This window comes from Microtus pennsylvanicus, chromosome 16 (assembly GCF_037038515.1).
Source record: "Microtus pennsylvanicus isolate mMicPen1 chromosome 16, mMicPen1.hap1, whole genome shotgun sequence".
NCBI classification, from domain to species: domain Eukaryota; kingdom Metazoa; phylum Chordata; class Mammalia; order Rodentia; family Cricetidae; genus Microtus; species Microtus pennsylvanicus.
In genome coordinates this window covers 12,240,365-12,258,734 of record NC_134594.1, presented here as the reverse complement: position 1 = coordinate 12,258,734, position 18,370 = coordinate 12,240,365, and the positions used below count along the sequence as shown (strand labels likewise).

The 18,370-nt window shown below is 41.1% G+C and overlaps 1 protein-coding gene across 9 annotated transcripts in view; it reads left to right on the top strand.

The window, feature by feature from the left end:
* The window catches only part of Mecom (MDS1 and EVI1 complex locus), a 549,775-nt gene that overhangs the window by 447,905 nt on the left and 83,500 nt on the right, over positions 1–18,370 (top strand). Inside the window, exon 1 of one of the 9 annotated variants that reach the window (XM_075951067.1) lies at positions 15,009–15,151. The exons of the other annotated variants lie outside the window; for them this stretch is intronic. The gene's annotated coding sequence lies outside the window, so the exon portion shown is untranslated. Of the gene's footprint in view, positions 1–15,008; positions 15,152–18,370 lie in introns of those variants that run through there. 9 annotated transcript variants of the gene reach the window in all.

Here is an 18,370-nt window from a genome sequence, read left to right as displayed (position 1 = left end):
GCTGCTTCTTAAGTTCCTCTAAAGGCAGTCACTCTAAGAATACTCTCATGAAGAAAGCACACAGTCTAAATGCAGATATTTGTTTTAACCACGCTCTGCATGCCACAGAAGTTAGTTTTGACTTCTCAGAGTTACAGCTCCTGGCCCTGTAAGGCAACACTGCGGGGCCGCGGCTCAGGCTTGCTTGTGTTTTGACCTCATTCATTTTCAGCACTGGATTCAGGGCCTCATTTGATTCTACTGGACCAGAGACAGTGAGCAAGGATGGCTGAGGACTATTTTGCTAGAGTTTAGATATCCAGTTTATAAGGTTACATTAAATGTGTTATTATCTAATGGTAAAAAAGACTTATTCAAAGAGAGCAGGTGTGATCATTCTTATTAAACATAGATAGCCGAGCTGAGAATGAGGATCCAGAACCTTCTGCAATGATTTGGATGTGTTTTGCTATGACTCAGAAAGATGGCGACCCACATAAATAGGTCCAAGAGTGCAGATCAAATTTCAGTCATATCTACTCTACCCCTGCACCTCTTTGTGTGGACTTACGTCTTCATGAATCACAGCTAACTGTATGTTTTCTCTAAAACTATGACAAAATATTTGTAACCAGCATCTAAGTACGCTCCTCTGAGGTTTTAATGACCAAGGGTATTGATGACCTTCATCCTATTACTTTGGAATTGTTTATTGAATTCTGAGGTTCAGTGACCACAAACGATAGTGGAAAGTTTGTGGTACCATTTGGCATTAGGACCCCTGCAGTTTTTGATGGTAACACAGAAACACTCACGATCCCTTCAGGGTGTTAGTGTGCAGAACCAAAACAAGCGTGGCGTCCTGGAAGTGTGGCCTCTTATTCAGAAGAAAAAGCATGCCTCCATCCCCCCTCAACAGCCATTGCTGCTGTTGTGATGCTTATGAAGAAGCATTTCTAAGATTTGATTTTTAATTGTAGAGAAGATGCTGAGTTAACCCGTCTGAACACTTTACATGTTCTCTAAGCCACATGTATTCACTGTGAGCTGTCTCAAATGCTACCACATTGGCTGCATTGTCTTCACCTGTTGGAAGCATGCACGAATAACTAAACAATAGAATCTGCAATCGGTTTTGTTTAAGAGTTTTGGAAATAATTTGCTGTCACAGTACCAGTATTTCAGAGAACGGGTTTTGAAATCTTATGCATTTTTAGAGTGCAAAGAGAAATATAAAAGAGAAAAGGATTTGGTAAAGGAATTGTCCCATGGCATAAGGAGTTCCATTTGAAATATTTTGGTTTTTGTTCTTTCATCTGTAAACATGAAAGTGTTGATTAGTTTTTAAGCCTTTGTAATTGTGAGTATTTGGTGATGGTTTGTGTTTGTTTTTTTGAGACAAAGTTTCATGATATAGCCCCGGCTAGCCTGAAACTGAGCATAAAGAATGAGCTAACCTAGACTCACAAAAATCTGCCTGCCTCTGCCTCAAGAGTGCCAAATATCAAGATTAAAGGCGTTGCTACTACACCCAGCCAATTATGAATCTTGATTACTAAGATCATTTATTAAGGAGTAATTAGCATCCAAAATTTTAACATACTCTAGTTTTTTATGCATAATAATTACATTAAACATGATCATTTATTTTTTTAAACAGTTTTGTGAAAATATTGATAGCCTGTGTTTCATTTGTTGTCCTTTTATATATATTTTATGTATATATATTTTATGTAATATTAAAAACCTTTTGTATAGTTCTAAAATGCTAATAGACTAATAATTCTTTAGTTTCCAAAATATTGCTGAATAAGAACATTTATTTTAGCTTTCAAATGAACATTTTAAAGCCCAGAAGGGATGTTCAAGACAGTACCTAGAGAACAGCCAGGACTGAAGGCTGTTGCAGGATGACTCTTGAGCCAGGGCAGTCTCCGCACCAGACACACCCACAAATGCAGAGGACAGTTCTGTTTGTCTCTTGAGAAACACAAGTGCAAACAATATCTTCTATGAATCCTGCTTCTGGACGTTTTGTGTCAATTGTATCACTGTCTGAGCTGTGTAGACCAAGCCTCAGGGAACACCCCAGAAGAGAGAGCAGAGATTATAAAGGCCAGAGGTGGAAGAGGGCTACTGAAATAGAGTGTCTTCTGAACATGATCCGGCCCCGTGAACTCATGAACTCAGAGCAGCTGCAGGTCATCTAAACAAGACTTGTACAAGATGAAGCCAACTAAAATCCCAGCATGGATGGGGATTCTCATGAAGTCTCACCCCTAGCTGAGGAGCTATTGATAGCTGCAGTCTTCTGGCAGAGGGAGAGTCGGCTTCCTCCACAAGCTAAGCCCTGGGAAGTTGCTCATGCTCCAGTGGATGGCTCTACCTCCATCTCATACATACATTACTAACTGAACCCGGGGGATTATTTAAAAATATTGAAAGGGGGACATAAGGTTGGGAGGGAAATGTGATGCGGTCTCTGAGGAAAGTTGGAGGGAGGGTGTCTGGGATGGATATGACTGAACTCAATGGCATATATGTATATAATTCTTGAAGAATCACTTAAAATTCTATTTAAAATTATGCTCAATAAGTTAGATTCTTGGACAGTCCACTAAATAAAACATTTTGTTCTAGAACCAGACAGAGACACAGTAGTGGTGAAAATAGTTTGGTGATATTGAAACAGCCCGTGCATCGTTAATCTACCAGTCCCGTTCTTGGTTCAGCGACCTGCAACCCAGGCTTTCCTCTCCTCTCATCATTCTGAGTGATCTAACCTATATTCAGCACACAGAATCCCCAATGTGAGATTTTAATATTTTCAACCATGTCACTTTGTTTGTTTCCTACCTGACAAAGGGATTTCTCTTCCCTTCTAAAAATCTCTCTGATTTCATTCTTACTACTTCCTTCTTCACTCATCTGAAACAACCCCCCTACTATCACATCCACTTCCATCTCACTCCAACTTACATTACCTTTCTGTGCCTTATCTGATCAATTTCTACCCTTCAGTGGATTTAGATTGACTCTCTCCATCTGTGGAATATTTTTTTCTACCTATTCTGGTCCAGGCAGGTGCTTTTCCATGGTCTTATCCTCCCGTCGGGGTTTTCTTTGTTACTTCTATCCACCACAAGAGCATTAGCTCCCCAAAGCCTGTCCTAACCATGCGTCTTATCTGAGAGCATGGAACATAACAAGAAGGGGCTCTCTTAAGACTAAAGAATGATATGGAAGGGAAGGAGTGAAAGATGGAAGATGCAATTTCATAGAAAATAATAATAACTATTTTCAATTAATTTGCTGATAGAGGGAATCCTGTTACTTCCCAAGAAGCTGCAGTGGCGGTGCACAGCATGTGGACTCTCCAACAGGAGCAGGCTCTGGTGGTTATGAACGGTGCACCTAAACGAAACCTTCTTATCTGAGAAGTCATCCGATCCATTCATGCTGAAAATGAGGACAGAGTAGTGCCCTAATCAGGGCAGATTTATATGGATGTACACGATCATTGTCCCCAGGCCTCCTTTTGCTACTAATAGGTTTGTCATTTTTGCTAGCTTTTTCTCCTTACCCTTTGATTTCATCTTAGACCATGGCCTGAGGACCTAAGCATGTGCTTTTGTGCATAAAGAAATCTATGCTAAATTTCTGTGAATTAAAATATCTACCTTCTTTAAACATTGTCTGGAGATCGTGATTAAGATAGTCCGTGTAGTCTAGGAGATCCAACAGTCATTCAAACGTTGACTGCATCATATCTACGCATATGACCTTATGGATATGACTTCTCTAAACTTTCTTTTGACCGTCCAATCAGAAATGAATTCACTTGGAAGTTTTTGCAATGGAATGTAAAAATATGTTGTAAACTCAAAGTGGTATGAAGTCATGAATTGGTGAACACTGATAACAGGGTCATGGGCAGTAAGTTGTTCACCAAGAGCAATGTTGAGTATCCCTCACCATGTAGTACCCATGGTAATGGAAAATCCTTTCTCCTTCATTCTGGGGCTGGATTGAAGGATTGGGAATAAAGAATGTTTGCTAAAGGGCTATTAGTAAGTGGGCTCTCTTTTCTTCTCAACTCAGGAAAAGGCTTCCTATTTTATTGTTTGATGCTCTGAAAATGCACCCAGATTTTGAAAATATCTTGAGTGTTCAATGGCTAAATTTAGATTATATTTATACTAGCGTTGAGTACCATTCTTTCCTTCCTTAGATATGTGAGTACTATTTTTGTGTGCAAGTAAGCTTAAAAATTGGCTGTCTAAATATTTAACCAGAGTTATTTGAAAAGAATTTCATTATTTATCTTCTTTATGATTTATATTATTACGTTCCGTGTCTGTAGTCCTGGTTTATCATAAGAAACCCATCTGCTTCAACGACCAAGTTGGAACGTTCATGTAAGATGAGTTCAGATCCCATAAACATGACACGAGATGAATTACATTTAGTCTTTCTCCATGTTTAACCAACTTAATTTGTTTCCTATGCAGAAGAGGTTCCACATTTACTTAATATATGTTAGCACTTAGAAGCATAGCTAGAAACAAGGCGAAGGTCTTAACCTATTCGTAAATAAATGAGAAGAATCCTGCCGGGCCGAAAGAGAGAGAGAGAATTTATGTCAAACAATCAGGAATTTAATACATAGTGGTCTTTTAGGATGTCCAGTTTGTATACATACTCTTAAGGCGTGATTACGAATAACTTCACTTCCTATAAACAATGTGACTGGGGAAATTACTCACAGATACAACAAAAAGGGGAGGAAAGGTAAGACACTTTAGCTAAAGCCAATAAGTGGATTACTTTCCCTGAAAAGGTTAAAAATGGCAGATTTATTTTTCGCTGCCATAATATTTGTCTTTGTTGGGCCGGCTATCTGAGGTATTCTCCAGGAGACGCGGGGCTCGCTGAGACGTCACTGCATGACCCTGGGTTCAAAGTTACAGCAGAGCCTGGGGGATTTTTCCCTTCTTGGAGTGCGGGGACTGGCCGAGCCCTAAAGGAAAGCACAGTCTGTGGACTGAATGAAAGTATTGACAGTGCTGTAGGGAAAGCAGCGATGATACTGGGTTTGCCTCTGCCCGGGTAGAGGTCAAATAGAGGACTTTTTAGTGCAAGCACAAAAGTCATTTCTCACTCTTCAGGTAAAAGGACTCATGCTATATTATTAGTGCAAATGTGATTAACTGTTAAAGCAACATAGGTTGTAATGATCTATAAAGCTATTTCTCTCCAAGTTATGGATTCATTGCTCTGCAACTCTAAATATATATTGTGCTAGGATCATGCAAGTCATGAATACTAAAAATAAAAATAAGCATATTTCTTTGATGATGATTTATGACCAAACAATTTGAGGCTAATACATTCACATTATGGGACACAAATTCAAATGTGACATAGCAGAGTGGGCCTTTAAGATGGAGTGACATTACTTCGGGAAATATGGGCAGTGCCTCAACTCCATCACTGTGTTAGCCACATGTTTTGAGAGCCCATGACTGATGCCTCAACTTCCAGTGTTTGGTTACTAAATTCCATACTTAGGAAGAAAATAGTTCCCTTAAAAGCCTCATTGAGGACCCTGAAACCCACAGCCAATTATGGGGATGTAGGTGCTCTTGGGAGTTAATGTGCACAGCTGGTCAAAGAGACTGGGTGGCTTCTCTCAGGGAACATACAGAGTTTAGGATGCAGCCTCTGAAGAGTGTCTCAACATCAGCTCACCCCACAACACAGAGTCACAGTCCACAAGGGGCCAGGGCATCCGTGGTTCTTCTATGAACTGTTTCCAATACTTCTGAGAGACCACAAATGCCTTGGTTGTGCACTGCAGTTACTCCTTTGTATATCATAATAGCCACCCACAATCACTCTCTGATTGTGTCGCAAAGTTAAAAGCTGCCAGAACCTTAATTCGGTGTTATTAAAAGTGTATTTTTATGTGTGTATGTGTCTGTGCATGTGTGTGTGTGTGTGTCAGAAGTTTTCAACTCAGTTTTTGAGACAGTCTCTCATGAAACCTGGAGTTTACTAATTAAGCAAGGTTGGCCAATGAGTTCTAGTCATCTGCCTACCCCTGACCCACTGAGGTACAAGCCCAGGCTGCCACATGAGGCTGTGCTGTGGGTGCTGTGGACCTGACTCACGCCCCATGCTGTGTGGCAGGCGCTTGCCCTTCTTGGCTCTCTCCCCAACCTTGAGTCTTTTCTACAGTTGCATCTCCCCAGGTCCTGTACTTCCAGGGCCCAAACTTGCTCTCTGCGTCTTTGTAGCCCTTGTTCACTTGCGCTCTTTGCTTTTCTCTCATTGTCTCAGATCCTTTGTCCTCCTTTCCCTTCCTCTCACCCTGATTGTTTTCTTTCTAAATCAGAATAGAATGTAAGCTGGCATGAAGCGTATTAAGCTGCTTTCTTGGCACTACCCATGATTTGTGTAAAGGAGAAAGGTTTGTGGTACGAAGAGAGAGCTGCAGCCTTTATGAAACTTCCTATGTGATCCTCTTCTTTTTCTTGTGCTGAATTTTACATTATTTTAAACCTCAGTTTAAGTGAATGTCTTCATCTGCTAGCAATCCTTTTCCATTGCTACAATATGTATGATATGATAATTATATTGATACTTTGATAATTATATTGATCTTTAACAGAAAGTTAGTAAGCTGAAATAAGAACAGAAGAAAGCAAGAGAAGACGCACATATGCACTAGATGAGCTCTGTGGATACTGGGCACGGAGGACCACACGAGCGCATCTGTAATTTATGTAGTTTATAAGCAAAGTTAGCAGGGACCTTGGCACTATTATTGAGGCAATCTTTTTCTTGAGGGCGTACAGCCTTAAACAACATCTTCCCACTTTAGGGTCACACATGCTCTGCTTTAGCATAAAGCAGATATGTCTGTTCTCTTGTTCCATTTCATTTTCTTGGGAAAAAAATTATTGTGGGCCCGTTGAATGGAAACATTGCTTACTGTTGATTGTCTGAAGTTGCTCTCCCGCTCTGCTGAGAATGTCTTCACTCTAGACTTATTGCACGCCCATGTCTTTCTTTCCAGTCTCCATCCTTTTTTCTTTCTTTCTTTTTTAAGGTTACTGTTTCAAAAGCGAGGTTTTGGCGGAGCAGCTGGCAAGGTTTAGCAGCCACCTGCGCACGTAATTCTCCTTCCAGTGGAAGAAAATTTAGCACGCATAAAGGGAAACCTGCAAGGTGTTGGCTTCGCCACTTTTAGTTGTATTTGTGTACGTTTTCTTACACATTGATGAATGTTCTGCTAAGTGAAACTTAACTCTTTTGTAAAGAATGAGGGGACTACGGTAAAGGAGTCATTTGTTTCAATCATGTGGGTTACATTGAAAGACTGGAAACGGGAGATTGATCACAGTCAGGAAGAGACTCTTAGCATCTGTCAATTTGTTGAAGGGCAAGAAAGCACCCACTGGTTTTGGAAACTTTCAGTGTTAGCTTTTTTTTCCAGGTCGCACTCCCATCTGAAACTGAAAACATCATGGTGCCTGCTGAGCCCCACTGACTGCTGTGTTACAGTCAGACTTTTGGGATCCGGCAGTAAATAAATTTCTTTACTGTTGCTCCAGACTGACTTCAAATCTCAAAGCTTGGCTAAACTGTTCACATAACTGCACATCGAATACTGACCTTTTCTGTGCCGACAGTGACAAATGGGTCAAGTAATTTGACATCCTTAAGTCAAGGCAGACAACGCTGCAAGTAACACCCCCGTCGGAAACCTGCACCAACCCCGTCTTGGTAAAGCCAGCCTCCTCAGTGTCCTTTGTCTTCATTCACCCTTGAGAGCCAAGCTGGATGGCTGAAGCGAGACCACTTAGCTAAGTGTGAACTCAGTAGACTTCCAACTCAGTCATCTTGTGAGAAGAAATGCCCAACAGTTAATACTGTTTTACTTAGACAGCTACAGAATACAGCTATGCACTTCTTCTACCCAGGAAGATAAATCATCCAAATAAACGCTAGATTTCTTTAAAGCCCTGTCTAAGGTGAAAATGTTGATAGAAGAAATTTAGTATGATGTATAGGCATTATAGGTTAACATGCTAAATTCATGCGTGAAGAAACCCATCAGTTTATGCTGACTCTGAGTTGAGAGCAACATCGTTTGCTTCCTCCCTGCTTACTATCCCATTTGCTCATCTCTCTCTTCCTTCTCAAGTATTTGAGTCCATATCTGAGTCCTTTATTATTGCTCATCTATGAGAGCAATTAAAGCCAAAACTCACACTTCTTTTCTAGTCTTAGCAGGACTTCCGAGATGGACTCAAGTGAGCAGGTGCCACGCCTTCTTAGGGAAGGTATCAAATAGTAGGCACATAAGTCATCAAGAAGAACAAAACTATTGAGGGAACATTGATTCTCTTATAGAAGCATAAGCCATCACTTAAAGGATATTGCCACTTATTACAACAAAGGGACATTGGACAGCTGAAGGGAAACCTGTCTAGACATCATCTCCCAAACTAGAGCAAGGGTCCAAGCTGATAGCTCTGTGTGGCTGTGGCAAGGCAGGTACGGAGTGGTAGAAGATGCAGTCGCACTTTTTAGAGGTAAATTGAATTCCGGAGGCATTAGAGGTCTATACAATACAGTTAAAAGTATAGAAGCTTCAGGATAATATATTGGAATCACAATGACATCTAGGGCCATAAAATGTAGAATGATAATCCTAATACAAAGGTTACCAGTTATGAATGGCCCTTGGTGTCTATCTGGTAGAGAAAGAGGTCAATGAGTTTTAAAGGTAGTAGCATACCTGTGAGGCACTACCTTCAGAGATAAATATAGCTTACTATATATTTCTCCGTTTCTCTTCAGTGTTCATCTTATTGTCAACACATCCAAGTGGGATGCTGTCTCAAAGCACAGATTTCTGAATTTAGTGTGAGATTTGTCGACTTAGCACATTCAAGACTCTCCTTCCTTGTATGAAATGAACACCATGAGGAGCAGTGTGGCAGTGGTGCTTTGGAAAAAGGGAATTCTAAATACCGTTGTTTAGAGTATGTGGACGTTAAATACTCGCTGTTAGCCTTGGAAGCTGGGTTTTGTGTTGCAGCCTGTCAAATGCCTTCTAGTCAGGGGTGTTCTGTGGTAAAGAATCACAAGCAACTCTGCTCTGTGAGTGTGTAAATGTGCAAGCACCGTTCAAGGCTCTGTGCCCTGTGAGTGTGTAAATGTGTAGGCACCGTTCAAGGCTCTCAGCTCTGTGAGTGTGTAAATGTGTAGACACTCTTCAAGGCCCTTGGCCCTGTGAGTGTGTAAATGTGCAGGCACTGTTCAATCCTATCTGCCCTGTGAGTGTGTAAATGTGTAGATGCTGTTCGAGTCTCTCTGTCCTGTGAGTGTGTAAATGTGCAGGAACTGTTCTAGCCTCTCTGCCCTGTGAGTGTGTAAATGTGTAGATGCTGTTCGAGTCTCTCTGTCCTGTGAGTGTGTAAATGTGTAGACGCTGTTCGAGTCTCTCTGTCCTGTGAGTGTGTAAATGTGTAGGCACTGTCAGTGTAAGATCTCCCCTGCCCCTATTTTCCGGTTTAGTTTGGGTTTGTATTTGCCATCTACAGAACATGTATATTTTTGCCTCCCCCACTTCTCTTCTGAGCAGAAGTGGCACATGCTCTGTGTTATTTGATTCTCAGGAAGCCTTGCCCAAGAGTATCATGAGTCCTATTTTATAGTTGAGAAATTGAGTTTAATGTAAATTATTTCATGTTTCTACTTCATAGATGCAGGGATCCGGAACTGGGACTCCAGTCTACCTAGCCCCGAGTCTTAATCTTGCCCTTTCTCATCATGCCAGCTGCTCCCTCTCATTGACTTCTAAAATGATAGGTGCAGCTATAACGAGGGGCACATTTCCACCTGGCCACTTTCTGAGACAGGGTATCTAGGATGCTTTCTGAATCGCCACCTTATCCTAGAGAGTCAAACAGATTGAAATTCAAGGCAGAATTGGAAACTAGAATTTGCTTTTCTTTTTAAACAGTAACATGGTGCATGTGTGTGATATTTGCATATATGTGCACGTTTGTGTAGATGTGGTTCCATGTATGAATGCGAGTGTGCACGTGTGCATGTGTGTGATATTTGCATATATGTGCACGCTTGTGTAGATGTGATTCCATGGCTATATGTGAGTGTGCACGTGTGCATGTGTGTGATATTTGCATATATGTGCACGTTTGTGTAGATGTAATTCCATGCATATATGTGAGTGCACACGTGTGTGCATGTATGTAGAGAAGCCAGAAATAATAGACATGAGGTGTCCTCCTTTGTTCCATTCATTTGTTTGTTTATAGACAGGGTCTCTTACTGAATCAGCAGCTTGCCGTTTGGCCCACCTGGCAGCCACATAGACAGGAACTGCCTGTCTTCGTGAACTCTCCTACCACCAGGCCTAGGGTAACCAATGAGCGGTGCTGTGTTCCTACCCAGCTTTTACAGTGGCCTTGAGGATCTGAACTCAGGCCGTAACACTTGTACAGTATACAGGAAACACTTTATCTACCGAGCCATCTGCCAGCCCCTTGCTAGCAGTTTTGTTTAATCTAAACTTACACTCCCTTAATTACTGGCTGGTGTGTAAAGCTAAGGGACCCGTTCTGACCAATTCTCAGTCCGTGCTAACCAACGGGGCTTCTGCAGAGGCAGAACTATTCTGTATCTGCATTGTAGATAAAGTTCTTTAACAGTAGGCACTGGCCACGTGTGGCCAGTGGGACTGAGGACTTCATTTTCATTTTAATTAATGTTTCTACTCAAATAGCCACATGCAGCTGCTAGCCTCCCTGCTGGGCACCATAGGTTCAGATAATTGTATCAGAAGAGAGTGAGTGGCCAGGGACTGTTGTTCGGGGCCACACTGCCTTTCTTACTGCTGACTCCGCTGTCTGAAGGACCGCACGCCTCTAGTTCCACTCCCTTAGATATCAAGTGGCAATAACAAAATAACAGCAGCACATTGATCCCAAGTTAGGTGTGGGGATTTCCTGCATATTTTTGTGTCTAAATAACTCAGTTCCCCCTCACAGCAAGTGGGCATTGCCACAGTCTGCTGTTATTACTACTTTTGCTAATTTTTGTTTTACTCTCAGAATAATTTGAATTTGCCTTCCTATTTCATGGCTTTAGATATACTGAGAAGTATTGGTATCATGATAACCAATTTCTTAGTTTTAAAGTAAATTTTGAAATCTCTTTGATTAAAACTTTTGCTATATGAACACACACACACGCACGCACATATACTCACATACACATGCCCACACATGTGTATGGTTAATATTGACATTAGGTTTATAAAACCTTTTCACTTAACGCTGAATAATTCTAGCCAGAACAAACTGACAAATTCGAAGTTTAACTGCCTTGGTGAGTCTCAGGATATAAAGGCTTGGTAACCAACTAACGAATTCTTTTCCTAGTGGGAGTATATTCCTATCCAAGGTTTAAAGCACTATCGTTTGAAAAGATAAGTAATGAGACGTACTTTTACTCTGTGACTATATTATTAGTTCCAGACACTGCAAAAACTAGAAAAATCAAAGAGAAACCTTGAAGTTAAATAACAGGTTGACTCCCAGGTTTTCTCTCTTCATCAGCATGAGTCAGAGTTGATGATGTGGCCTGCGAGTCACCTTAGCAGAGCAATTCACGCTGCTGGTCCTGTGCTAGACTGCCATAGACTGGAGAGAGAGTCATGGGATGTGGGGTGGGGCTGAGAAGCCACCGCACTATCCATGAAAATGTATGGTACCTTGGTCAGCCAGTGTTAACAGAGAGACCTATTGCTCAGTGGAAGGAAATCTAGCAGGTCCTGTTTTGAAATCTGTCTTTGTAGTGAGTTGCATTAGAAGAAATCGCCAAGGAAAAGGAAGCAGCGTGTTTCTGTGGGCACCGTTTATTATGGCTGTGGCCCGTGTCTATTAGTCGGTAAAGGCGGAGCATCAAACTCTCGCCAGTATATTATAAAGCAATTCTGTCCTTTCAAGCACTTTTGGTGGCACAATATGGAGGCACCCTTATTGTGATAACCATGTTTAATTGTTGGCTCTGTTGGTTTTATGACTCAAACAGGCCCCACCTATTGTTTCAGAGGTCAAGGAGTTGTCTGGCTGCGTTTCATCGGAACTAGAGCTTGTCAGCCACACTCTGTCTTCCTAAGCAAACATGGCACCATCAGGGCTGGAAACGGGCATGCTTCACACCACAGCAGCCTCAGAGACTTGCATTCACCATCAGGGCTGGAAACGGGCATGCTACACACCACAGCAGCCTCAGAGACTTGCATTGAACCGCTCCCCGTTGAGCGGCTTTGCCTTTGCTAGAGTCTCTTTTAACACACTCAAGTGGAGAATGGAAATGTGGGTTTCCGTATTCTCTGCACAATGGCTTTGCCAGTTAGTTTCTCAAGGTTTATCTCAGAGACAAGGTCTTTTGTGGTCTGCAAAGGTTGTTTAAATGTTAAAGAGAGCTATAAATAGAGAAAAGAATACCCACAGATAACTTCAGGCACTCTCTGAAAAGGAGGACTCCTCTAAGACTACTGTGTCTTTGCAAGTGGATGTCAGAGATTTTTGATTACCCCTTTGATTTTCTTAATGTCAGAACACTTATGTCTATAAACACACTAAATAGATAACGTAGGCCTAGTACATCCCAAACTGACCTTCTTGTGACATTTAGCAAACTGTAACTTGATGATTAATCATGACTAATATGAGTGTCTTAATACCTTGGACTCCAAGAGGGGTGCAGTATCAGTGAAGATTGGCAGCCTCATGAAAGGCACAGTTTTGTAAATGATAAAATTATATGTATTTCAAAGGATCATTAGGGTTTTCTTCATGATACTAGCAAATGTTTGATTTATACAACCGGTTTTAGCTCTCTCCATGCCCAGGGTTGAGTTTCAGGAGTGTGGGTGGTCGATGTTCAGGAGACTTTGTTACAGGTGAGGAAAATGCCTGTATAACATGAAGACACTAGAGACAGGGAGAAATCCGCAGACTCCGGAGCATAATGCAAGTTCCGTAGTGTTAGACTAAAATGCCCCATCCAGACAAAAGAGAACCGATCGTTGCTAGAAAAGATAGTCTCTTTTTCAAAGCCTGGGTATTAAAATGTCGTTTCATGGGGGCTGGAGAAGTAGCTCAGTCATTGGGAACACTGGCTGTTCTTCCAGAGGTCTTGAGTACAATTCCCAGCACCCACATGGTGGCTCCCAACCATCTGTAATGGGATCAGATTCCGTTTTCCGGTGCTCATGAAGACAGAACACTCATACACATAAATACATGAATAAACCAGTCTTTTTTAAAAAAGTCATTTCATGCCTGTTTCACTGTGAAGAGCTTCACTTTAAAAATATCAGGCTTCAGTGGTCACTTAAGTAATATCCCAGGCGGTGGCACAACTCCCCAGGAGACTGGGTATTCTTCTGTTTAACTTTAAGTACTGGCTGTCAAGTTGGAAAAGACAGAAGAAAGAGCTGACCTTGTCTTGTATTGGTCAATTGCATTCTCCCAATATTCCTGCAGTTAGATGCTGCAGAATCACATATATTCTATTTCTAAGAAGATGCATGAAAGCATTGTTTGGCAACATAACCTTACATTGACTTAATATGGATAAAATGGTTTACAGTTGAATTATTGCTGATATCCCTAATGATTTAGGGATAAAACAATTTTGTCTTGGTTTTCATTTTGGAAGATGTTTTCACCCATGGTTTTTCTTGTGTTATGCCCTTTAAAAACATTGTCTTTCTACCTAATCATTGTAGTCATCCACATGACTTGGAAGGAAGCTTTTGTAGTTTGATACCATGCATCCACTCATATTCACTGTGCGAGTATTATATCTGCATGCCCGGAAAATGCGCTGGGGACTGGATCACTGCCAACACGTACAAAACTTAGTTCTCTGTTAATTTTGTCTCTAATATGAGCCAGCAGCAAAGATTCACAAGACTGTTTTCCTGGCCTTGAAAATCTTAGTGTTGACTGGTAATCAGATGGGTAGACAGACCGACAGACAAACAAGCAGATAGGCAGACAGAGAAACTTTAGAGAAAACATTGGCAAATTCATGTCCAAAAGGTCATGGAAGCATAGAAAAACACCCATTCTTTGGTAGTTTGGAAATTTGCTACACATTTCTAGGGACAAAAATGTTTCAAATGTGAAGCATGGTCAGTTAGGAACGTCACCCTTAAGAGAATATAAAGAGTCGCATGGTAAACCAGGTGTACCTGCTCAAACAAAGGCTCAGACCATGAACCGCTAAGGTGAACTTGAGCCTTTATATTCCCGTCAGTCCTTAGAGAATGCCAAGTAGGGAGTGGGCAAGCCAGACTTAGATAAGATGCTGGAGACCACACGAGTGCCATGCAGAATTCTTTGGCCTTTTGCCTGTCAGTGTGTCATGCAAGGACATAAGGCAAGAAAGTAGTGTGTGTGTGTGTGTGTGTGTGTGTGTGTGTGTGTGTGTGTGTGTGTGTGTTCATTGCAAGTATATGGAGCTAGAGACTGAACCCAGACTCTTGTACATTAGACAGGTATTGTCCTACTGAACTAAATCCCTAGACCAAAGGGTTTGCTTCCCAGTCAAGCTAAGTCATCCTAGCTGCATTTGGAGAAAGGGCTTAAATAGGGCAAGTCTGTATGCAAGGAGGAGGGTGCATGGGGTGATGTGGGAGAAGATAAGAGGGAAAAGCTACTGGTGTAAGAGTTGTTGGGGAAATGTGATCAGAAGCCTGAGGATCTGCTGGGTTGGGGGCGAGAGAGAAACACCGAGGCTAATCAAATACCAGCCAGAGAAAGAAGGCACACACTTTTCAGTTGGCCAAGTTGAACTTAGATACCTGTGGGACAACTGGATGAACCAGTTTGAAGTTTAGAAGGAAGCTGTGGTTAGAGGCATTGTCCATGAGCTATCAGCACAGGGAAGGAGAGAAGATTATAGCTCTGGGAGTGGCTGGAATAGAACCTAGCAGGCATGTTAAAGGAGAATACACGGAGGACTAATCCTTGGGAGGAACCCAGTCCGTCCTCAGCAACTGGAGAAGATGGCTTTCCAGTGGACGTTCTGGAAAACAGATCCAGGAAAGTAGAAGGTAAACGAGGAGAGGGTGGGCTGTTGGGGGGAGCAAGTGATGATAGCATCAGATATATTTCATATGCATTTTAGGTTACCTCTATGGTCATTTTTATGTACTTTCTGAAGATGGATACAGGAATGCATGAATAGAGCAAACATTTTAAAAAATGTAATCACCATAGGGTAAACTTGAAAAACTGATTTTTTGTAGATAGAGTGAATTTCATAAGCCTTTATTATGATGATGTTTATCAAATAGTATATAGTTCATGAATGTCTTTATATGCAATGTTACTTGCTTTTTAGTGAATGTACATATAACAAACATCAAACCATTACGATTTCCCACTTTCTCCAGCCATAGACCCCAGAGCCTGCTGAAGCCCAGTGGTTTGGCAAGGTGAGCTCCTCAGAGCTGAAGGGTTTGCTCAGCGGAGTGTTGTGTTCTCAGCCTTTTGACCCATTAAGCCTTTCTTTCACGTTAGAGGTCCAGATGTGACTGCTACACACCCATTCAGCATTTAGCCACAAAAATCTCTGCATGCATTCTTTAGTCTTCTTAGGTTCCTTCTAGTCATTGCTGCTCACAATCATGAACTTCATATTGTTGCAACAATGAAAACACCAACTACTGCTTTAATATAATCAATTTTTCCTCATTTTAGGCCCTTAGGAAAAAGGTTGCAGCTATAATTTATTTCCGGTAAGAGTGAGTGTATTTTGAGGCTAATCGCCAGTCTTTATATCTATGAAGGTTCCCCCAAGAGTACATACAGTGAAAACTCATAACACAGTGGAAAGAAAGAAAAGGAACTGACATTCGTCAGGGTCTATGTCTCCCCAGTAAATATTCACAGTATCCCCAGTAAAATAGAGAGCGATCTTTAGAAGTTTAAATCCATGGTATCAGAGGTTGTCAGGCTGTGTTACTTAGTACAAAGAATTTTCTGTCCTGGTTGCTAAACACAAATTACATTTCTATATCAAGCTAAACCAGGGAGAAACTTTTCATTGTAATTTTTGAATGTGGCCCTCAGGAACAACCAATTCTTCTTTGTCTCATTCCTCAATGCTTTGTTAGTTTTACCAGATTCATGTACATTTCATCTGTCTTATGTCCCACTTTGGGTGGTGCCCATTGAATGTTGGTTTAATTTCCTATTTCCAGTTCTGGAATGACCAGTCTCTTTGTATGTGTATTTCCTGGGAACTTTCTATTTTGATAGAACCAACTTTCTTCCCCCCGCCCCCGAGAAAACTAAACTCCAGGTTCTTGCCCATCATCTCTTCACCTGTGTCTTAGTGCTTTGAATATTCTTGCAGGCCAGTCTGCCCACCCCTCATGATGACCTCTGACATTCTACAGTAGCTGAGAAGTTCTTGGCTCTGTGGTTGCGCATTTCCATCATTGTTTGCCTTAGAGTAGCACGGTGTAAGTGCTTGACAAATGTTTATTAAACCATGTATTACAACGATTATGTTACTTGTGATTCATTTCATTTTATTTTTTATTTATTCATTTCCTTTAAACAAAATTAAAGATCATTTTAGTCTACTCTTTTTAAAAGAATAATGGTTGTATAATATAAACGTTGAAGAGTTTTTAAATTTTTATTTTAAATTGACGTAAATACATAAAACTTGTATGTATGACTAGGGTAACAATATTATGATATTATACATGTTTACACTGTATAACGTTGAATCAGGTTAAGTACACCAGAGTTTTCAAACATTTGTCATGTATTTACAGTGAAAACATTCAAATTACTTGCTTTAGCTTCTTGTTGTCTATAGTCACTGCACTGATGCATCTTGTGCCCCTAACTATACCGTAGTACTGACCAGCCCCACCCCACACCAGCCTCTGATACCCACCATTCTGTTTCCAACTTCTATGGGACAAAATATGTTAAAGAGCTTTATAATGGTCATAAAACAATATTTCTAACTTTCATTTCATCACACATGTATTGTGTACAGACTGTGCCCCAACCTCCAGATGGGGCAGTAAAAGTGGTTTAAGAATGAAAAGAACCCCCCTTCCAAGACGAAAGTCTAGTGTGTTTTGGAGTTTTATCATATATGCCCAGACTCTGTTATAGTGTATGTTGTGAAGTGGAGTGCTATATATTGTGTGAAGTGCTTGTATTGTATGCTATGTGTGTAAGGAGTGTGTATGTATGAATAATATGCTTATGAATATGTGTTGTATGTTTGTGTGCTGTGTCTGTGTGTTGTGTATCCTGTACATGTGTTTGCTGTATGTGCATGTGTGGGTGGTTGTGTATGTGGCGTATTTATGCTAGCTTGTGTGTTGTATGTGGGTATGTATGTGTGTTGTGTGCTCATGTGTGTGTTGTCTGTGGAGCTGAGTGTCAAATTCGGGGTCTTGCACATGTTGACAAATGGTCTGCATTGGAGCTACATCCTGAATCCCTAATATCCATCCATGAGAAACCCATCACAGAAAGAATTAGGAATTCAAAATGGAGATTCCATTATTTTCCATTTTGTGGTGGAAGAGGAAATACTACATAGAACCTCAAAAGCACCAGTAAGTTTCTTCAAGAGAAACAGGTCAATAAAATTTGATATTTGATCATCACCTGAGTCCCATCATGTACACTCCTTAAATTAGCCAGGAAGAAAAGGTGCTCAGATGTTGTGTGTGCTTGAGAACCTACTTCTCCACTTCCAGGTGAACTACTATGAGCATCTCTAGGAAGCTTTGTGGAATGTGGCTCAGAATGAGACTTGTTGGCTCATAACGCCAAACATTACTCCAGCTACTTTCTGCTTGATGAAATTACACACACACACACACACACACACACACACACACACACACACACACACACAACGTCAAGTGTGTTTACTCACAGAAGTGTGTACACGTTTGAGTTTTGTCTTCATTAACTATGGTATAATTGGAGAGTGAGTTCTGAGAGAATGGAGATGAGGCGGCTTCGGATTGACTTTTAAAGTCTAACTTAAGATAGGCAATTACAATTATTAAAATAGACATGTAAATCAACAGACGTAAGGACACAGTACTGGGCTCAGGAGGGCTTGTGGTCTTAGGCATGCATTTGGAAGAGTGTCTGCGACAGTCTGAGCATCTGTTACCAGTATGGACAGCCTGGTATAATATGATCAATAGCTAATATGATCGCTCCTTGGACTAGGTACTACCTTTCTCTTTATGCTTTGTCTGGCTAACATTTGTTTGTTT